Raw genomic sequence first — 21,189 nt, 5'->3', positions numbered from 1 at the left:
GGGGGGGGGGACTATAAACACAACAAATCATGCAAAGTAAATTAAAATCATCTGACTTGACTTTAATTTTGTCATCTTCTCTCACTGGGATAACACTTGTAAGTATGCTATGATCATCAAGAAGGGCAATCAGTCTTTATAGATGCATATTATAGAATTACTCTATGCTTAAGTAAGGTACATTTTTTTATTTTCTTATTTACTTTTACTTTTTGTCTTCTTTCCTTTTTTTAACCTTCTTTGTTGTCCACAAAACTGGTGTATTCCAAAGAAATTATTCTCAACTTCTTGGAGGGCCAACAATGTGCCTCACATTGTGCAGACAAACAAAATTTACCCAAAAAAAAAGGAAAAAGAAAAAAATTTGTTCCTAATTGAAATGTTTTCAGTTTTTCCATTTTTTTCCTTTTGGTTAAATTCACCATGACAAAGTAAAAGTATTTATTTACTGAAATAAAAATAAAATACCAATTTAGGAGGAAAACATTTATCCTAACTTCGGGATATTGTTTTCTGATGGGTAAAATCTCTCATCTTTTAAATACACAAATAATATTCAAACTATAATGGATTATGCTACACCTTTTAATATTTTTTGTGAGGTGTTCTAGTTAAATAGGAAAATTTATACAACAGAGCAGCCTAGAGAGTTTGTGTAATTTACTCAAATAAAATGTTTTTTTCATAGATAGGAAACATTTTTTTTAGAGAAAATTACATAAGTGGGTCATCTTTAAATGGGTTAGATGCTTATACGGCCCACGGTCTACCATAGTATACAGTAGCCATTTAGCTTAAATTTCACAAGATAATAGTAGTTTGGCCTACTTTAATTGGACCTAGTAGTGGTGGCCCAAGTGCTAAGCAGCAAAATATGGATCTTTTTATGTGGAAATTACAAAAATCTAGGTATTTAAAAATGACAATACAGAAATTAGGTTGAAAGTTTTTTTAATCAGAAATCAGGTATTATATATTTATACACACCCCACCCAAAGAAACCCTAAACAAATTCATATCCTCGTCTCTCTCTCTCTCACAGCCCTCTTTCCCTGTACCCATTTATTTTCTCTCCACCCATTTCGATTCATCTTCATCCCCGTTGTGTATCATCCGTCGTCGGTTCCATCAATCTCCAGTTAGTCTACCATATTTACCTGACGATATGTTGTGGCGATGCTTGGATATGAGCGCTGCTGCAGCAAACTATGCTCACGCTCAGATCTTAGTCGCTGCAGCGACATTCAATCTTAAATCGATGCTGTGAGATAGTGGTGTGGCTGGTTGCGGTGATGGTGGGTGAGGATACGGTGGTGGTGGCATGCTGGTGTGTAGTGGTGTGTTGATCAATTTGCAGTGGTTCAAATGTGATGTGGTGGGTTGGTGGCTTCGAATCTGGTTTGTGGGGCATCGTGAGTATAGTGGTGTTGGTGGTGTCATGATTTAGGTGGTGATGTTGAGGTTGGGAGGTACCGTTGGTGTATTGTTTGAAGTTTCTGATAGTGGTTGTGTTAGGAGACGTGGTTATGTTGGTGAGGTTGTGGGTTGGGGGTGTTGTGTGATTGGTGGTGACGGTCTTGGTGGTTTCTAGCAATGATCGAGGTGGTGGTTGGTGGTTGGAGATTTGATAGAGGTAGTGGTGGATCGAGATCAAGGTGGGGTGGTTCGGGTTGATTGCCGATTTTTTTTTTTTTTGTTGGCGATGGTCCATGACCTTAAAATTTGGTTTGTAACCTTAAAATTTGATAATCTGTGACTGAAAAATAATCTGTGACCTGAAAAAATTTTGATTTGTGACCTCGAAAAATTTTGTGACCAATTAATTTGATGATATGTGGCCAATAAATAAATTTGTGACCAATAATTGTTAAACTGTGACTTTATTATATTTATTTAATAAATATTAAAATTAATTAAATTCATACCTGAATTTTGAATTTTCAACCTGGGTTTTGAAATGGTGTAAATAATACACGTGACATATGAATTTTTCCCTCTTTTTATTGGTTGATAGTTGGCCCAATGAGTCTAATTGAAGGTTAAAATTTCACACGATCTTGACAAGTTAAAATTTGGGTTTGGCCAACTCCTAAAATGAATTTTGTTATGAATATAACTTGGTTATCAAGTTTCCATTATAATTTGAATAAAATACAATTTCCATTACCTAAGTGGGTATGAAGCTTGTAGATCAAGGAAAGAACAATTATTGGATGGGATCTAGTTTGGAAGTTTGTGAATCAATCAACATCAAGCAAGAAGATAAACAAATTTATTGCTTGAAATAGTCGTAGACACTTCTGTGGTGATTAGTTAGAAATACAATAAATAGGTGTTTTTTTTTTGGGTGTTCCCTAACCCCAAAAAGAGATATCAGAGTGTAGGTCTAGAATTGTTTATTTTCTGAAATTCTAATTCTTGATTTATTGCATGATTTTATAGTTGAGTGTTTCCGAGGGTTGTTCTATGCATAAATTTGAATAATTGGATTTATTTGTGGATGAATAAATGTCTATATGGTTGATGAATGAAGTAATTATCAAATTTTTTCCATTGAAATGAGGCATAGGGGAAACCAGATTATTGGACACGTTATGCTTGGTGTACATAATTTTTTTTTCCATTAAATATCTATAAGTTTTTTTTCTTTTTTCAAAGCTCTAATGTCAGTTTGAATGCAAGATAACACAGAGATATATAAACTGAAATTCACTACTTATTTTGAGTTAAAAAATATTGCATCATGTGGTTCTATTTATACATGCTAAAAATTCAAGATTATTCCTCAAATAATGGAATTATTCTAGAAAATGTGAGGATCAAATTTGATTTATTCCAGCAGAACAGGCACATATGGTCTAATACAATACTGGAGAAATATAATTCATCAATGACATGGGGCTAAAAGGAAAACATTTCACCCAGTTGAATTTATATGGAAAAAAACACCATGGACACGCCAACATTTAAATGACAGAAACAAAACTGAACTAAGAGCACATTTGGGACACCATATTCAATATTACTGCTAAGAATGACTGATAAGATTTTTTTTTCTTCCTCAATAGTGTCAAATGCTATTTATTCCACCATATTAAACGTCTCTGACCTTATCAAAACAGAAATTATATATAATTAAAATGCGTAGTGGGAAATTATATATGTAGGAAGATTATACATAACAAGGAATTGCAATATCTCCCAACCGAATTTGTGCACCAACTCTAGAGTTGCCCGACATGAATTTACTTAGAGGTGTTAAACTGGGTTATCAAAGCTTAGAGCCAGCTAACGCATGAAAGCACAGCCAGTCCCATCACAGGCCATGACATGATCAGCCCACCTCTACAGTTGGCTGGGCTCAACTTTGAAGGCCCATGGGTCCACATGTCTTTAAAAAGAGACTTAGGTCCAGGATGGACTGGCTGAGCTGATAGAGGGATGGTCCAGGAGTCATCATGGCTTAATTTATACCAAATCCATGTTCCATCGTTTCCATTATATCTTCATCGCTTGATTCACAAACAATAATACTAGAGGTTTGCATTTCTACATGCTCTATGTCATGACCGTCCCAAGGTGAATGTACTCTTACACCTAGTGTAAAAAGTACAGACAGTGATTACTTTTCAAAACGATCACGTTCAACATGTACATTTATAGCAAGTTGGTAATGTTGTACGAGACGGCATGAAAAAGAAACTAAAATTTATCTAGATGTGTTCTCATGGTACATTGTTTGTGAATGAAATGACTAGGAGAGCATTTTTGTACTTACTATAATAGATCCGTCTTTCCCAAAATGCCAGTTTAGTCCCACTGGGAAATGCAGAAGGTTTCTGAGCCAATATTCAGAGAGGCAAATTGTCAACATGATCTGGGGTAACACACGACTTTGGATACTTTTCAATAGCATAAAAGCAATATCTACAGTAAGCAAACAGCCAGAATTAGGTATCATGTCATGGGGATTGAGCCATAATCTCAATTGCGACTGCAACTTTACTAAAATAAAATCAGAAAATATATAGCCTCCGTTTGACAAATTTATAAATCAATTTGTAAAGTGGAATACTAGCGGGATCTACTAAATTTTTTGATTATAATAAATAGTAATTATAAATGTTTGTTCGAAAATAATATTTGACTTTAACAAATTTATTAACCATATTATAAATTGTATCCAAACAGAGATTTTCACGCTCAGTGTGAGAACTGAGTCTTCACTAACGTGAAACAAAATGACTGCCTACAAATTATTCTACATGTGCGTGAACATTATATTTATTTGTAATTGATAGATTTTACACAATATGATTAGACTCCACAAATTATACGTCCACATACCATAAATTTCAGCATTAATAAGGCAGTGTGACTCCATTTTCACTCTTTTCAGGACTCAGCTCATCTTTCGGCGTCACTCTATATAAATAACGAACCATGTCCTTTTTTCCATGCAATGCAGCCATAATCATAGGAAGTTGCTCATTTCATAATCTACTTCGCTATTTTAACTAAATTTTTGTTCTTATATATCATTTTCTTGGCTAGTTTCGTCGCACCACACATCTCAGCACGGGACAAGGCTTTCAAGATTTTCTGTAACTTCAGTCTGTCCAAAACAAAGTTGCAATGTATAGAGTTGTGTGTTTGTGTCCAAAACAAACTCTTGCCCTAATGGTCTCTGGATTTCATCGAATGAAATCTACTATAGAATGCCACTTCCCTTCTTCAATTGCCTTGTATAAGGGCTCATAATCAATGTACTTTACCGAACCTGCAAACAATGACACCGACCTGTATGTGAGGAGATTGTGTCGAATACAAAGTTCATTAAATAAAAGGAAAGTTTGGCGCCACCACATTATTCTTGTGGAAGAATGTCTAATGGTGTGTTTGATTACATTTATTTTCCATGGAAAATTTCAGTTTTCCATCCAAATTCATAATTGGGGTATTTGCTTCCTATTTTTTTCCATGAAAAATATTTTCCTTGGGTGGAGGTGGTTTTTATTTTCCTAAAACAAGGAAAATATTTTCTTTTCTAGGTGATATTTTCCATGTCAATCAAACACACTCCAAGTGTTAAATTTTTTGGATAGCTACCCAAGATTGCATGATAATTTAATAGAGATTTGAACGATTTTCATCTTTGAAAACTTTTTGTGCAAATGTTATAAAGAGGTTGATAACTAACATGCTCGTTTTCTACTAATTGAGAACCAATAGTGCAATTTCATGTTTCTTATAACATGATAAGATTTTAGATGGGCTAGTTCCTCATAAGGTTGATAAGTGCTTTTCGTGCACTTATTCGGACCATACTACTAAGTTTTTATGTCATGAAACTATTGAATTTTACTTAACTTGGATTAATTTACTTCTATGTTTAGTTACAGGCTCATTTTGAAGCAATTGGAAAGAGAAAAAGGATAAATTGGCCATTGAACGGAAGTTTGGATACTAATTCTACGCCCCCATTTGGTCCCACTCTTTAGCCATAAAAATGAAAAATATTACCATTATCCATCACATCAAGCTACTATATTTGACTATCTATCTCTTGTGTGGGTCCCGTAACTGCTATATTTTTCATTCTCATTCTTAGAAAAAGGGGAATCAAACGGGCCCTCCATGTTAGAAATTGAAAGGCTTGAATTGAACTAAAAAATGAATTGATTGTGCAATTAATTGGACTAGAGGGTCAGAATGCACATTCTAAAATAATGTTGGACAATGGTGCAAATTACAATTTAATATAGCAAGAACCAATTGAAAATTGTTATCAAAATGAATTTTGACATACACTTTGATTGGAACTCAAATTTAATTGGGTTTGGACTTTGTTGACGTCAAAAATTTTATGGACTATTCTTGAGCCAACTTTAAGAAAAATGACACTTTGTATTGATAATGAAAGGTAAAATTGTACAATGTGTAGGTGTGGAAGGCTTAGCTTGCCTTAAAAGGGAACCATTTCCCACTATTTATAGGGGCCCTTAGCCGAAATTATGTCATGTCAATCAAATCAGCAACTTGTACTGAGCTCGAACAATGCGTCGCCGCACTCTACCTTGATTGGTTGATGAGGTCAGTTTGTCATCATGTCAATGTTTTCTTTAGGTGATGATGGCCTGCAAGGGATAAGGGAGCCAAGGTGGTTAATTGGTAGGTTTGGGCAGTGCTGATGTCATCTCTAGCAAGTGTGTGTGATTGATTGGGTGATAGGAGAAGAGTAAAGAATCTTCAATTATTATGTCTTTTGGGATTATGGTGATAGTGGACTGAGCTGAACTTATGTAGTCTACCTGGTTTATGTATGAGATGGGTCTTGCGAACATTAAATGTGAGATTGTAGGTCGGTGGTCAACAGATACCCCACAAGTCAATATTACTTTGGAAGACGACTGGCCTTTAGACTCAGCTGGTACTTTTCCTAGAAGTGTCATTATTGCAATACTAGGTGTCATGCTTCTATTGGGGCTGAGCTGCACCGCACCTTTCATGAAATCTTTGGAAAGTTTTGTCAAAACGACGTAGTTTTGACTGGGTGAATCGGATCCGTCCATTTTCCCTCATTTTCTTCATCCAATGGTCAAGGTGGAGTCTTTTGGTTTTCCTTCATTTTAAATCCTTTTCTACCTTTCATTTCACCATTTACTCTATGCAATCATTCTCTCCAAAGTAGCAAGAAAATTTTTTATTGCGTCTTTCTTTCTTTTGAGTGAGGTCGTCTGTTCTCAATTCCTAAGTATTCCTTTGCTTCTTCTCTTCAGCCTTTTCATGAGCTCCAACGAGTCTAAGGTACACTTCTGGGAAACCAGCACAATTCCTAGGTATTCCTTTGCTTCTTCTCTTCCTTTCTTTTCTCTTCAGCCTTTTCATAAGCTCCGACAAGTCTAGGGTATATTCTTGGAGAAACCAGAAAGAAGAGTCGGTCCCTCCCATTTCTAGTTCTTCGTCTAGTTGCCAGGAAATCTTAACCCCTATTCCTATTTCAATAGTTAACCCAGTAGATCTAGAGCGCTTTGTGATTATGGAATCAGATCGTGATGGTTCGAGTGGAGAGGAGGTCGGCTCCTACGGGGGTAGTGAGAGGAATAACCCTGAGGAGTGGGAGGCGAACCCTTATAAGTCGGTTGTAACGGGTGATTTGTTATCGAGCTGGCAAGCTAGGTATGACATTTCGAGCTTGATAATAATGATAATCCCTAAACCTTTTGACCGCACTAACGCTTCCCCAGGGAGATGTGTTCTCTAAATTCTACCATTTTACATACCGAGCTTAGACTGCCCATTTCTAGAGTCATTCGTAAGTTCCTATCCTTTTGGGGTATAGCTTCCACTTAGCTATGCCCCAACAGGTGGTGAACTTTAATCGTCCCCTTAATCTTATGTAATAGGTTAGGAAATCCCGAGCTGAGTGCAAAGCAGTTTAATTCCCTTTTCACATTCAAGAAGGATGGGAAGAACTTCGACTGTTGGCATACCAGTGTTAGGCTAAGGATGGGTGATTCCTTAGTGCTGGACACTCCCTCCTCCATCGAGAAGTGGAAGGAGAAATTCTTTTATGTGTCAGGGGAGTGGTAGTTTCACCCTGTCGAAGTGAATAGGGAGGATGGTCCCCACACTCTACCATTCTTTATGTAAGTAACTATATTTTGATGCTATGGTTAAAGTAACTGGTGAAGTAATATTAAACTTTGCCTTGTTTTGCAGATTACAAGAAGGCAACTTTGAAAAAAGACACTCAGAGATGAGCTGAGGAGATAAGGGCCTTGCTGAAGAGACAGAGTTCCTGTAAGTACGTGATCTCGAATTCCAACCTCTTTCGAGTGTGTTTAATCCAAACAAGAGTCCTAAGTCCGTCCACAGTTGGAACATTGACTTCCATCCCAGCTAGTTCAAGTAAGGATTAAGTTACTTTTTATGGGAGAGCTGGTTATTTTTTATAAAAATGATAAATGTTGTATTTATTTGTGTTTTTCAGCTCATAATCCAGAAATGCTGGGATATAAGCCAACTAAGGTAGCAACTGCTTTAAAGGGAACAAGAGAGAGGTTCCATCGGTGGTGAGCTTAGCTTCAGAGAAGACAGGGAAGGATGTCCAACCTCTGAAGAGGTACCGCCCTGAGCTGTCCTTTAAAAGCTTGCCTCCCCAACCTTGCCTTTGGTGCAGTCGAGCTCGCCAGCTACAGCTCTTTACACAGAGCAGTCTCCGGTTCTCACTACTGTTGCAGTCACGCTGACCTTGGCCCTTTCAATCACATCAGTTGCTGATTGCGCTAGTTCATCGAGGTCGCATGAACGACACTTTAGGAAGAATTTATATTTGGAAAACCTAAACAGGCTAGACTCACAATTGGACTTCCTTTTTTATTTTAAGGCTAAGGGCAGAATTGGAGAGAGAAGAGAATGGCAATGGCATATGGACTCCTAATGGGGGGAAAAAAGAAAAAAAATTGGAATTAACAGAATTAAAAGGCCCAAATATTGGGAAATGAAAAAATAGAAAAGAAAAAAAAAGAATGAGAGGGACACGTGCTGAGAGAGGCAGAAGATAGAAAAACGCACAAGAGAAATTCGGCCAAATATTAGGAAAAACACGACAATCTCAATTTGGAAAATTAATTACGTTCCATCAATTTATTGGTGATATTGTTTCACTTTTATTTGTTTAAGTCTGATATTATGAATAATTATATGATTTTTGTGCTATGATCATGATCAAACTTATATAAAAAACCTTTGATTTTTTAACCTTATTTATTTTTGACATTCAAAATATGTTCTCAATTATTGAATTATTGACATGTATTTATTTTTTTCTACAATTATATGCACAATAATTGTATGAGTTTTGTGACTTGTTTTACTTTTGAAAGATTGAAAATAAGTTAAACACAATGTCAATTGTTGTAGAGTTCGATAGGATAATAGAAATATATTGCTATACTCTATATGATCATTAAGTATTCATAAATCCCAAATCCTTAATGCATTTTTGTATATTTGCATCTGTCATAGAAATATAGTCAGATCACATGTAAGAATATGTTTAATTTTACTCGAGAGAGATTGTTAAGAAAATTAGAAATATTGATCTTCATAATTGAATAGTATTTAATTTAATTATAACTCTGCATTGATTTTAATTAGTTTAGATTCTGCATTGATACATAATTTAAGTGATTACATTTTGAGTATAGAAAAATTATAAGTTTCATTGTTTCAAATAAGCCGAAGATAATTTAAATTTAAATTAGTACAATTTCTGTGAGTAAGATACTCGACTCAAAATCCATTTCACTACTTATTAACGAACTGTGTACTTACGATAACTTAAATCAAAAAAATTTCGTGACATCGGTGATAAATAGTGTTTTCAAACTGCACACGAAAGTTGAATTGCCGAGCATTTTAAAAGGATCACAAAAAGTAACACGTTTTTGGTTACTTCACGAGCTCATTCAAAGCATAATATCGAGAATGCTAGTTGAACTAACAATTTAATAATAGAGTTCCAAATGAAAAGGAAACTTGAGAACTAACCACAAACTCAGCAAATAATGCAAAGTAAATTAAAATCATCTTACTTGACTTTAATTTTGTCATCTTCTTTCTCGTGGAAGGACGCTCGTAAATATGCTATGACCATAAATAAATGGCAAGCTGTCTTTATAGATGCATAATATATTATTACCCTGTGCTAAAGTAAGGTACATTACTTTTTCTTTTTCTTTTTTTTGGCTTTTACTTTTTGTCTTCTCTCTTTTTTTTTCTTCTTTGCTGTCCACAGAACTCTGGTGTATTCCTAAGCAATTATTCTTGGAGCCAATAATGTATGCACATTGTGCCGACAAACAAAATTTACCAAAAAATTTTTTTTTAAAAAAAAGTTCCTAATTGAAATGTTTTCTGATTCCTTTTTTGTTCTTTTAACCAATGTTCTAAAAAACATAATGCGTGACGATACGTGGAGGCCAAACTATGGGCTCGGCAAGCTTAGGCAAGGCATAAGCGTAAAAAGACATCTTTTTATTTTAATTTTTAATCAATTGAAAATCCTTTAATAATTAAAATTAATACCTGCCAAACATTTAAAATAAATTTATACATTTTTTCAAAGTTTTCAACAAAAAGATAAGTTTCAATTGTAAATATTAAATAGTGAATAAATAGGAATTTTTGAGAGATTTCTTTTGTTCAAGATTTCAAGCGACTATTTTAGATTTAGAACCAACGAAGTGAAGAATCAACATTTAAGTTTTAATTTAGAAGAACTGGGAAAAAAATAAAAATAATAATAATAATTTAAATAAAATATATAATTATGCCGCCTAGATGAGCATAACCGTACCTTAGAGGTCAACGATGGCTGTTGACAGCTAAATGAAGCTCCAAGCCACTTGATTTGGCATTTCGACCGTGCATTGCACATTAGCGGCTCCTAGCCTTTTAGAATAGTGCTTTTAACTAAATTAACCACAACAAAGTAAAAGTATTTATTTACTAAAAATAAAAATAAAATACAAATTATGAAGGAAAACATGTTACCTATCTTTGGACAAATTAATTTTTTCTAAAAGGGTAAAATCTCAAATCTTTTAGATATGCAAATAATAATCAAAGTATAAGGGATTATGCTACACTTCAAAATACATTTTAAAAGTGTTCGAGTGAAATAAGAAAATTTGCACAATAGCATGGAAAGTTTATATAGCCAATGTTTGATAGAAATTAAAATTCAGATTTTAATTTAAGTGGAAGTCAACAATTCATTTTAATCACATATTTTATATGACTCACAACTTTTCAACTGTACATTTTATCAACTTTTATAAAAATTACTAAAAATTTAATTTTAATACTCACAAAATAAAGCCATAATAAAATGTTTACATAAGTGGGTCATCTTTAAACGGGTCATCTACAGAAGCCATTTAGCTCAAATTTCACAAGATAATAGTAGTTTGGGTTGAATTGCTATTAATAATTAAAATAATAAAAATGTAAATAAACAAAAAAAAATATTTGACAAAAATACGTTACTTCTCTAAGTGAACCTAAGTTACTTGGGCATTTTAATGTTGATTTAATTGGGCCTAATCATGCTGTGCCGAGTTCTTAGCAACAGATTATGGAGCAATTTCTTGGGGATGGTTGGCCTAATGAGTCTAATTGAAGGTGGATATTTGGCCATTGAGAAAAGGACCGCTGTTGTTAGTGATGGTAAACTTGGTTTAATAGACAAGATAAATGGGGAAAAACCATATATGTACCATTAAAAATAAAACATTTCATTAAATACTAAAAAAAATCTGTCCTACTGTTTGAGCTCCATTATTTCTAAAGAATATATTTTAGAACAGTAGATTGATGGAGAATGTGTAATTAAAAAATAAGGAAAAATTTTGGATTTCTGTGTAATATTATTTTATTCAAAAATATGTTGTTGAAGAGAAGAGAGAGAAATATATATTTTAAAAATAAAAAGAATCAAATAAGCACTTATTTGAGCCCCCATTTTGGTGGAAATAGCGTTATCTGGAGAATGTGCGGCTAAAAAAAAAATTGATTTACGTATGGAATTATTTTATTGAAGAATATGCAATTAAAAATGAGTTTTTGATAAAACAGGGCCAAGGGCTAAGTATACTTAAAAATGTAAAAACAAACACATAAAATACTGTAACTGAAACTTTCCCAATTCTCCATTTTATAAATGAAATTTTTAATACCATATTAGCAAATGGAAAGTGTTAAGTTTCCTGTTGGGCAGTCAAGGGAGCCGCTAATTTTTTTACCAATTCTTTTTATATATCTATCCCACTCTAGATCTATTCTTATTAAAATTTATCTTTTTTTTTAAATACTATTTGAAATCCATATTACCTTCTAATATTACATTTATGTAAATAATTCATTTAAACACCATATAACAACAAAGTTAAAGAAAAGCAAATTATTTTTTTTGAAAAACTTCATTCATTAAAACATCATACAACATCATCCAACCTCTGAAAACAATCTACGTTAATATATGCTATTTTTGCATCTGACTACGCTACTTACTTCTAGAAACAAATAATAGAGGTGTTGTATTTATATTTTCTGATGAAAGATATTAGCATTGGATATAAAAAAGGGGCCTAAAAATAATGAATAATAATATTTGTATAAAGTCTTGTTGACAAAATGGTGTACTCACTCTCACAAAATTAGCAGACCCCACGTGAATTTAAACAATGTCGACTTATGATCCACACCCTCATTGTAAGTAGTAAGGGAGTTTGTAAAAAAAATTTCTACATATAGTATGATCCAAAAATAATTCAAATCGAATCATGTGTTAGCAACACGTGAATTAAATGAGCACAGCCTACGTACCCATTGATATATGTAAAGAACTGTGCTCTATGTTTTTATTGGTAGTTGTGTTGTTTTGTTCTAATAATTATCAGGCTTCCTTAAATTAATTCCTAATATTTGGATAGAGTAGAAGTATTGAATGATTCACAAAAAGTCACAGTAGCTAGGTATTATTGTATTTTATTTTTTATTCATTTTCTTTTATTAGTTATATCATTTAACTATAATCAATGAATTCAAAAGAATAAATTATGTATTACAATTGTAAATGGATGTCATTAGTATTGGTTAAGAGTTTAAAATATTTTTATCATGTTGTTGCATTATTATGATTATAATTATATAATTTTGATTTGTAATTTTTTTAACAATACAAGTTATGTTTTAATGTGAAATTTTAGACTAAACGATTTAACTTATTTGATATAAAAATTTTTCATTGTTAAACCATGGTTTTAAATCAAACCGAACCGAAAAAAATGGTTTGGATCGGTTTGGTTTAGAAATTGAAGTGATTTGGTTTGGTTTGAAAAAATTCCAAACCGCTTTAAATGGTTTGGTTTGAAACTTTTCAAATTGTCCAAATCGAACCGTGTTCACCCCTAACAGCCTATGTACCTTGAAGTATGCAACATCCCCATTGATATATGTAAAGAACCGTAGTAATCATTACACGTCCCTTCATCATGCCATACATCAACTGCTATTGGTGAGTGGAATATCCTTAGGTATTTTTAGTATTAAAATCCTTGCCTTAAGTTCACAAGTTCAGCACTTAACAAAAATAGTTAAGCCTGAACTTCGAGGATCATTTGTTAATCATCCAACCTTATTTCACTCGGAATCAGTTAAACCACACAAAACAAGCCATGTTGTAGGCTCGTTTGTCGCAAATATTTTTAAGGGCTCATAATACCGAAATAAATTCTAAAATAATTAAATATTTGTCGTAGAAATTAAATAAAGTCTTAAACTTAATATAAATGATTAGATTCTAACTTTGAAGATATTTGTTGTAATTAAAATTTACAAAGGATTAGCGGAGAACCTATATTTCTGCCCGCAAACATTTTCAAAGCAAACCAAATCACATGCGAACTCAAGCTAACATAAGTGAGCAAATGTTCTTTAACTAGTTTCATTAGTTATTCCACAACAACAATAACCATTATCAAAGCACACATGAGTAAAAATATAAAGTATGATTTCAGAGCCAATGAATGAGAAATATAGAGACTCGTGAATAAAATGTGAAAAGTTAGCAAATTCGGTTAGAAATCAACCAGTGAATGATTGCCACGTTATTAGTGAAAGGCACTTAATTACCTCTAAGACCTCATTAGAAATCTATAAATAACATAATTGGCGACAAAGAAAGGAATGCAATATCAAAATATTCTCCTTTTAAATAGCATTGTCTTTTCTTGCTCTTGCTTGATCATAAAACCAGGAGGAGAAAATTCTAGATAGTGAAAAAAAAAAATTATTAATCTTATTTCGAGGTCAACATGATGCAAAATTGGTGAAATGGTGATATTGCCTCATTTCTTAGAAGATTTCTCTTAGCTCTATCTAACGGTCACGCTATCAACTAATTTAATGACGCATGCAACATGAACTTTTAAACGAAGAAAATTGCACCTACTATCCTCGTTTTGTAAGTTAACGAGCATTTTGGTACTTTCATTATAATTATATTGGCATCTCCAAAGTTCTATGTCCGAAGCAACTTAGTCATAGTAAGAGGTGGAGATACAGTGGTGGTTGTAGCAATATTACAAAGGGATGAAGAAGAAAAGGGTAGCAATTGTTGAATACAAAGTCTCCCATAACGGCTACCTATTTCTCTTGCCTCTATTGCACACACCCATGCTCGCATGGTGAACAACTTGCACCAACAAAGGCGAAAGAGAATAGAAGAAGTAATGGTTGAACTCCTATTTTCCCCCCCTCAAGACGGCTGCCTCACGTTTTCTTTCCACTATGCCAAATTAACCCACAAAACACACGGCTGGAGAGGATGGATATAAAGCCTTCGATTAGGCTACCTTCGAATTTGGGCCAAAGACATGTAAATGGGCCACACAACCAAAGTCTCAACTTACCACAAAATGGGCTAACTCTCATGTCACCACCAATTGGGCTAACACTCACATGGGCCAACTAAAGTGTTGGGCCACGAGCAATCTTAATTAAGTTTCTTCAAATGGCCGAAGTCGTTTTCAGGTCGAACCAATTGCTAAGGCGCCAATATAAATTTCCTAACATCGTTTTAATATCATCACCCGGATTTATTGGGTCTCAAAATCCAACATTAACAAAAAAAATAAAAAAATAAAAGGTACAAACAAGTACAAAGAAAACCTCTATTCCTTGGATTAACAGGCACATATCGTCTAATTAAATGCCTCAACAATGGAGAAACGGATTTCATCAATGGAATTCATATGAAAAAATGCCAGGAATCTATCATAAACATTTAAAATGACAGAAACCAAAATGAAGGAAGAGAACAATATGACGTTGTATTCAATAATACTTTATAGTATGATTGATAAGATTTTAATTTCTTTTTCTTCTGCAATAGTGTCATATACTTTCTATTCCACCATATCAAACATGAGCGGAACATAGCAATGGCAGACTTTCTTCTTAGGTTTATTGAATATCACAAAGCCATAAGACGATTTGTCATCTCAATCAAGAGAGGAAACTACAAGATGGAGAAAATAACTATTTGAATAATTGTAAGGACGATGATAGGAACGGTAACCCAAGACAACTTCATATGAAGAACCAAATACAATGCTGAACCAAAGGGTTCCATAATGGGAACAATCGAAAGGAACAAACACGTCAATCCTAATATTAATTTTGTCGGTAAGGACTTGAGAAAATCTTCTAAAAAAAAACTTGCAAGCATTCCATTACTACCAACCCTAAGAAATGCGATCTCTCAAAGATATATGGTTTATGCCAAAAAGGTACCCGACTAATTAATCCTGGATCCTCTCACATAATATGACGAATAATGAACTCCAGAATTTGATTTTGAGTTGAATTTTTTATGCTTTCTTCTCTCTCTTAATAGTCCTGCAATGGATAGCCAACCCATGCACATCAATGCTGTTAAAACCCCGAATCATAAACCCATATGTTACTCGAATTCCACATCTTGGAATATTCACTGTTGGCGAATGAGCAAAGATTAATACTTTGTTCTAGTATGGTCATAGGATCGGCTACATGGAATTCACGATTTGTCTTGATCGTGGCGAGACGATATCAGGATTCATAACATTGGCCCATTGAGTATATCTTGAAGTGCATTAGATAGGACCTCTTGATAGATTTTAAGTCTACCGAATGATCGTGCGAAAAATTGAACTCTAAATAACTATTTTATAGATTAACAGAATTCGAAACAGAGGTAGTGTTCTCTATTTGTGAACTTTTATATTTGATGTGCCAATGAGTAAGATCTATATATAGTCAAACATCTCAATAAATTTGGAGCTGAAAACAAAGGAATGGATATTCTTTTTTGATACCTGCCCCTATTCAAATATGCAAATGAACCAACTTAAGTATTCTCTTATGGGTTGTTTGATCTGAACTCACCATTTGTGGATGCCCGAATAATCCCACGATCTGTTCGCAAAGAAACCGTTGAAGAAAATGATAGCTTAAGTGAGATAATAATTAAAAGAGAAAAAGTTCATTTTGATCCTGCACCACTTCTTAAATGTCCGTCGAACATATAGATAGCAAGTCATAAGGTTGTAACTATGGAGACTTGAAATAATATTGCTTATGCAAATCTATGTAATTCAAGAGTGCAATTGTGGGCCTTAGGTGGAATAAGTATAGATTCATAATGGGACCGGACAATATGGATTGGAGTTATTGGGACCAAACTATTGGAAGCTTGAATTATATATGTCCGATCAGGTGCCTTTGATAGCTTCAAATAAAAACTTGGAGTTAATTATGGTAATAATTTAATTAACAGGTTGCATAGTTGATTGGGTCAGACTTTAACTCGCGTCATTCATTGATCAAAAGCAACGACGAGCTTGACGAATTAAAATTTGACCAAGTCCTAAAAGGAATTTTTTTATGAATATAACTTGGTTATCAAGTTTCTTTATAATTGGAATCCCAATCGTGTTGGAACAATGAACAAGGCTATTTAGTTTTATATATAGATCTAACTGGACGTGAAAAAAGAACACAAACATACAATGCAACTTCCATTACTTAAGAGAGTTCTTGATATATGTAATAGCTTCTTGTGAATTCTTGAGGATTAGGAATTTGGTAATTGGAAATCTTGATTATTGGTGCCACAAATCAAGTGCAACAAGGTTTTGGAGAAGATTCCAAGGGTTAGAAGCTTGTGGATTAAGGAAGGAACAATTACTTGTTGGGGTTGTCTCACATTGATTGTGAAAGGAACTGATGGTCTGTTTATTAGTGTGAGGGAAAACGTCACTTCTTGAATTAACTTTTAGGGTTGAGAAGCTCAATATCACCCAACACTGATATTAGAGCTCAGGTTATCAACACGACTCAAGCCCAACAGTCATAGAAGATGTGAATTTGTGCGAGAGATAGACGTGTTTGATCTCCAGTATGACCCGATGTGTGAGGGAAAGATTGTTGAAGTTATCCCACATCGATTGTGAAACGGGCTGGTGAGTTTATAAATGTAAAGGAAAGCATCACCTCTTAAACTAGTTTTTGGGATTGAGAAGGAAGCTTTCAAATCAATCACCCTCAAGCAAGAAGATAAAGAAATTAATTGCTTGGAATAGGTTTAACTTCGAAACACTTCTGTGGCAATTAATTAGAAATGCAACACATAGATTCTAGTGAAGACCTGGTCCATTAAACTTATTTTCATTTTTTTTCTTTGTTTTTCCTAAATCTAGTGATCAGCTCAAAAAGTGGTATTAAAGTGTAGGTCTAAAGTTTTCTTGTGTCTTAATCCTAATTATTGATTTATTGTATGATTTTTTAGTTAAGCGATTCCCAGAGTTGTTCTATGCGTGTATTTGAATGATAGGATTTATTCATGAATGGATGAATGTATGTATGGTTGATGAATGAAATAATAATCAAATTTTTCCATTAAAATGAAGCACAAGGGAAACAAGACTGTTGGATATTATTATTGTTGTTGTTGTTGTTGTTGTTGTTGTTGTTATTTCAAGGTTCTAATACTAGTCTGAACGCAAGATAATTTGGAGATATGTAATCCAAAATTAATACTGCAACATGTGGCAAACAGTTTTTGTATTAAAAATAAATAAATAAATAAATTGTAATTCCTAGTATTACGAACACTTTTGTGACTCGAGTATTTTACAGTAAAAATAAAAAATATAAATGAATAGAAAATAAAGGAACACTAAGTAATTTTTGCCTGAAAGGCCCCGAGGTTCGGCAACCAACTAACGCTTAGAGCAGTCATCAACAATAAGGAGATAATATCTATATCCAGATGCAGTGGACAAAGGTGCAGGCCCCCATAAATCACTATGAATGTATTCAAGTATATTTTGGGACTTATGTATACCATGATTAAAGGGCATCCTATGTTTTCCCATAATACAATGTTCACATAAGGTTAACTTCTGAACATTGTCATTCCTAACAACATCAGCCTTTGAAAGTATCTTTAGGTCTTTCTCACTTAGATGACCTAGTCTTTTGTGCCACAATTCATAATTATCTAGTTGTGTGACCAAATTCACAGCAGTATTCTAAATGACAAAATCATGGTTTAGGGTATAGATACCATTAATTTTGGGTGATTTGAATATAAGTAACTGATTTCTATTTATTTTGGTAAAACCATCATTAATTTCAATTTGATACCCTTCATCATCTAATACCCCCAGTGATATAAGATTCCTTCTAAGTGCTGGAACATACCTAGTATGGTTTAGCCTTAGGAGTTGACAATTTTTCAATTTTAAAACAATATTTCCAATTCCTTTTTACATGACAGGAATCATTATTCCCAGTTTTACACACCCACCACTAAGGCTTGTGAAATCAGTAAACTAGTTAATATTAGGGCTCATGTGAAAGGAGCATCTTGAATCTAGAACTCAATCATGTTCTGATTTTTCTAATGAGAGCATATAAGCTACCCTAATATCAGCATTCTCTTCCCTTTTACAGGAAACAGCAATAGCTGAAGTGCCATTATCATGCTTAGGGCCATTTCCTAGATCCTTAGCACTCTTGAAACAATTTTTTTTTTTTATCAAATGACAGTTTTACCGCAATAATAGCATTTCCTATTATTAGCCTTTCCCTTGTATACCTTTTTATCCTTTCCTTTATTATTCCCCCATTTCTTTTTAGAGAAATTTTTATCTCTATTGTAATTAGCTTGACTCAAGTTATTTAAGCCTTTTGTAGGGAGTTTTGGATTGGACATGGATTTTTCAACATGTAAGGCAACTTTATGTTCAAATTTAAGTTCTAGATCTTTATTCTTGAGTGAGTCTGAATGATTTCAACAGTTAGATCACTCCTACCATATTCTAAGGCATTCTTTATGTCTTTATACTTATCACCCAGAGCATTTAGTAGACCAACTACTTTCTGGTCATCTGAAATCTTTTCCCCACAATTGAAATTTTGTATAATCTTATTAAATATATCCATATTTTCTTCTAGATCTGCAGTAGGATCAAATTTATGGTTGAAATTTTGTTTTCAAAGAAAACACTTATTTGGTAGAGACTTAGAAACATATTGTTTTTCTAAGGCTGTCCATAATTTACTGATAGTAGTGGTGGTTCCTATCTTTCTAATCACAAAATCAGATAGGTGAAGAAATATGATACTCCATGCTAATTCATCTTGCTCAATTTTCCTAACTTTTGATAAAGTTTCTGGTCAAGATTCATCAATTGCTTTAACACATTTCAATTGCATTAATAGACCTTTCATCTTCTGGCTCCAGAGAGTAAAATCTTCTTTGCCATCCCAATGTTGAATATCAATTTTAGTGGACATATTGTGCAAGTATGTCATAGTAAGGTTCAAGATGATTCAGACAAGATCTAATCTCAGCTAAACAGATCACACTATATGCAGAACACAACAGAGGTATATAACATAAAGAATAGTTCACACTCAGTAAACTTAACAATTGACAAATTAATCCTTACAGTAACAAATAAAGCACTTTCTTGCAAAATTATACAGACGTGAGTACTGACACAAAAGTCAATTGAATAATATCAATTGCAGATAGATGATTAGTATTGTCAACCCTATACACAAGAATTAGGTTATGCAAGGACAATAACAAAAATTGCAGAACACAAAGTAATAAACCCCTAATGGATTTTCTTTAATGTTCCTTAATTTCCTCAGATTTTAGGGGTTCTCTCATGAAACCCTAGACAAAGGTAAATTAAAGGGGGTTCGAAAAATCCTTAAACTTAATTCCTAATCAAGATTCGACAAGTATTAAAGTTGGGGCTAGGTATAGATTTCACCAGATCTGCAGCTTATGCTGAAAGTACCAACTGATACCGATGATCTACTCAAGATTCAAATCGAAGATTGTTTCCTGTACAATAAAATTAGATCTATCAGTTTTGGCAATTTTTAGTACAACCAAGTCACAGAAAAGATTCGAACAATAATATTTTGAAAAAGGATTTTGATAGTATCTCTGATACCACTGTAATTCCTAGTATTACAAATTCTTTTGTGACTTGAGTATTTTACAGTAAAAATAATAAATACAAATTAATAGAAAATAAAAGAACACGAAGGGATTTTTGGCCGAAAGGCCCCAAGGTTCGGCGACCAACTAACGCCTACATCCCCATTGAGCATCCATACATACAGATTACGCTCAAATCCACTATCACCGCTCCCTAAATGGGCAAAAACAAGTTACAAAAGATGAAAGTGTTCTGCCGTTTTTCAATCAGACCCTCAGAAAATCATACACTAATCTCACTAAGAGATGAATCTCATCACTTCTATTGTTCTATTACAATATTTCACTCAGAAATCACAAAGAAAATCATCTAGAAGATGAAGAAAACGAAGAAGAAAAGCGGCAGTCAAAAGAGATAAGGGTTAGACAAAAACCTCCTAACCCTATTTATATGGGGCGCATCCAAGAGACCAATCCAACAGTCACAGTTGTGCCAGGTGTAAGAAATCCAGTGTAGGATGCGTTTGTGTTAAAATTGTATTTCCAAAAAACATGACTTTGTTAAATATGGAACCTTCAATTAAAATATTCCAATCATTAGGCTGGGTCTCACATTCAATTGCAGATCATCAACGGGCTCAAGAATTTCAGCAGCATAATTCTTTATATAAATAAAAATAGACATTGTACATACATACACTAACAGTCAAGAAAAGCTACATCAAAGCTTTTGAATAATAGATGATGCTAGTTGAACTAGCAATTGAATAATAGAGCTCAAGAAGATAAGGAAACTTGAGACAACGAACACAAAAAATAAAAATTAAAATAAAAATAAATAATAATAACAACACAAATAAGTTAAAGCAGCTTAGTTGACTCTAATTCTGTCATTTTCTCTAGCGAGGAAGTCAATTGTAAATATGCTATGATCATCAAGAAGGGCATGCAGTATTTATAGATGAACAATATTGTATAACTCTATGATTAAGGTACATTATTATTTTACTCTCTCTCTCTCTCTCTCTTTTAATCTTCTTTGTTTCTACAAAACTGGTGCATTCCTGAGAAATTATTCTCAACTACTTGGAGGGCCGACAATGTGCTACACATTT

This window comes from Olea europaea, unplaced genomic scaffold (assembly GCF_002742605.1).
Source record: "Olea europaea var. sylvestris unplaced genomic scaffold, O_europaea_v1 scaffold1136, whole genome shotgun sequence".
NCBI lineage: Eukaryota > Viridiplantae > Streptophyta > Magnoliopsida > Lamiales > Oleaceae > Olea > Olea europaea.
The sequence above is the reverse complement of the archived record's forward strand: the minus strand, read 5'-3'. Positions refer to the sequence as shown.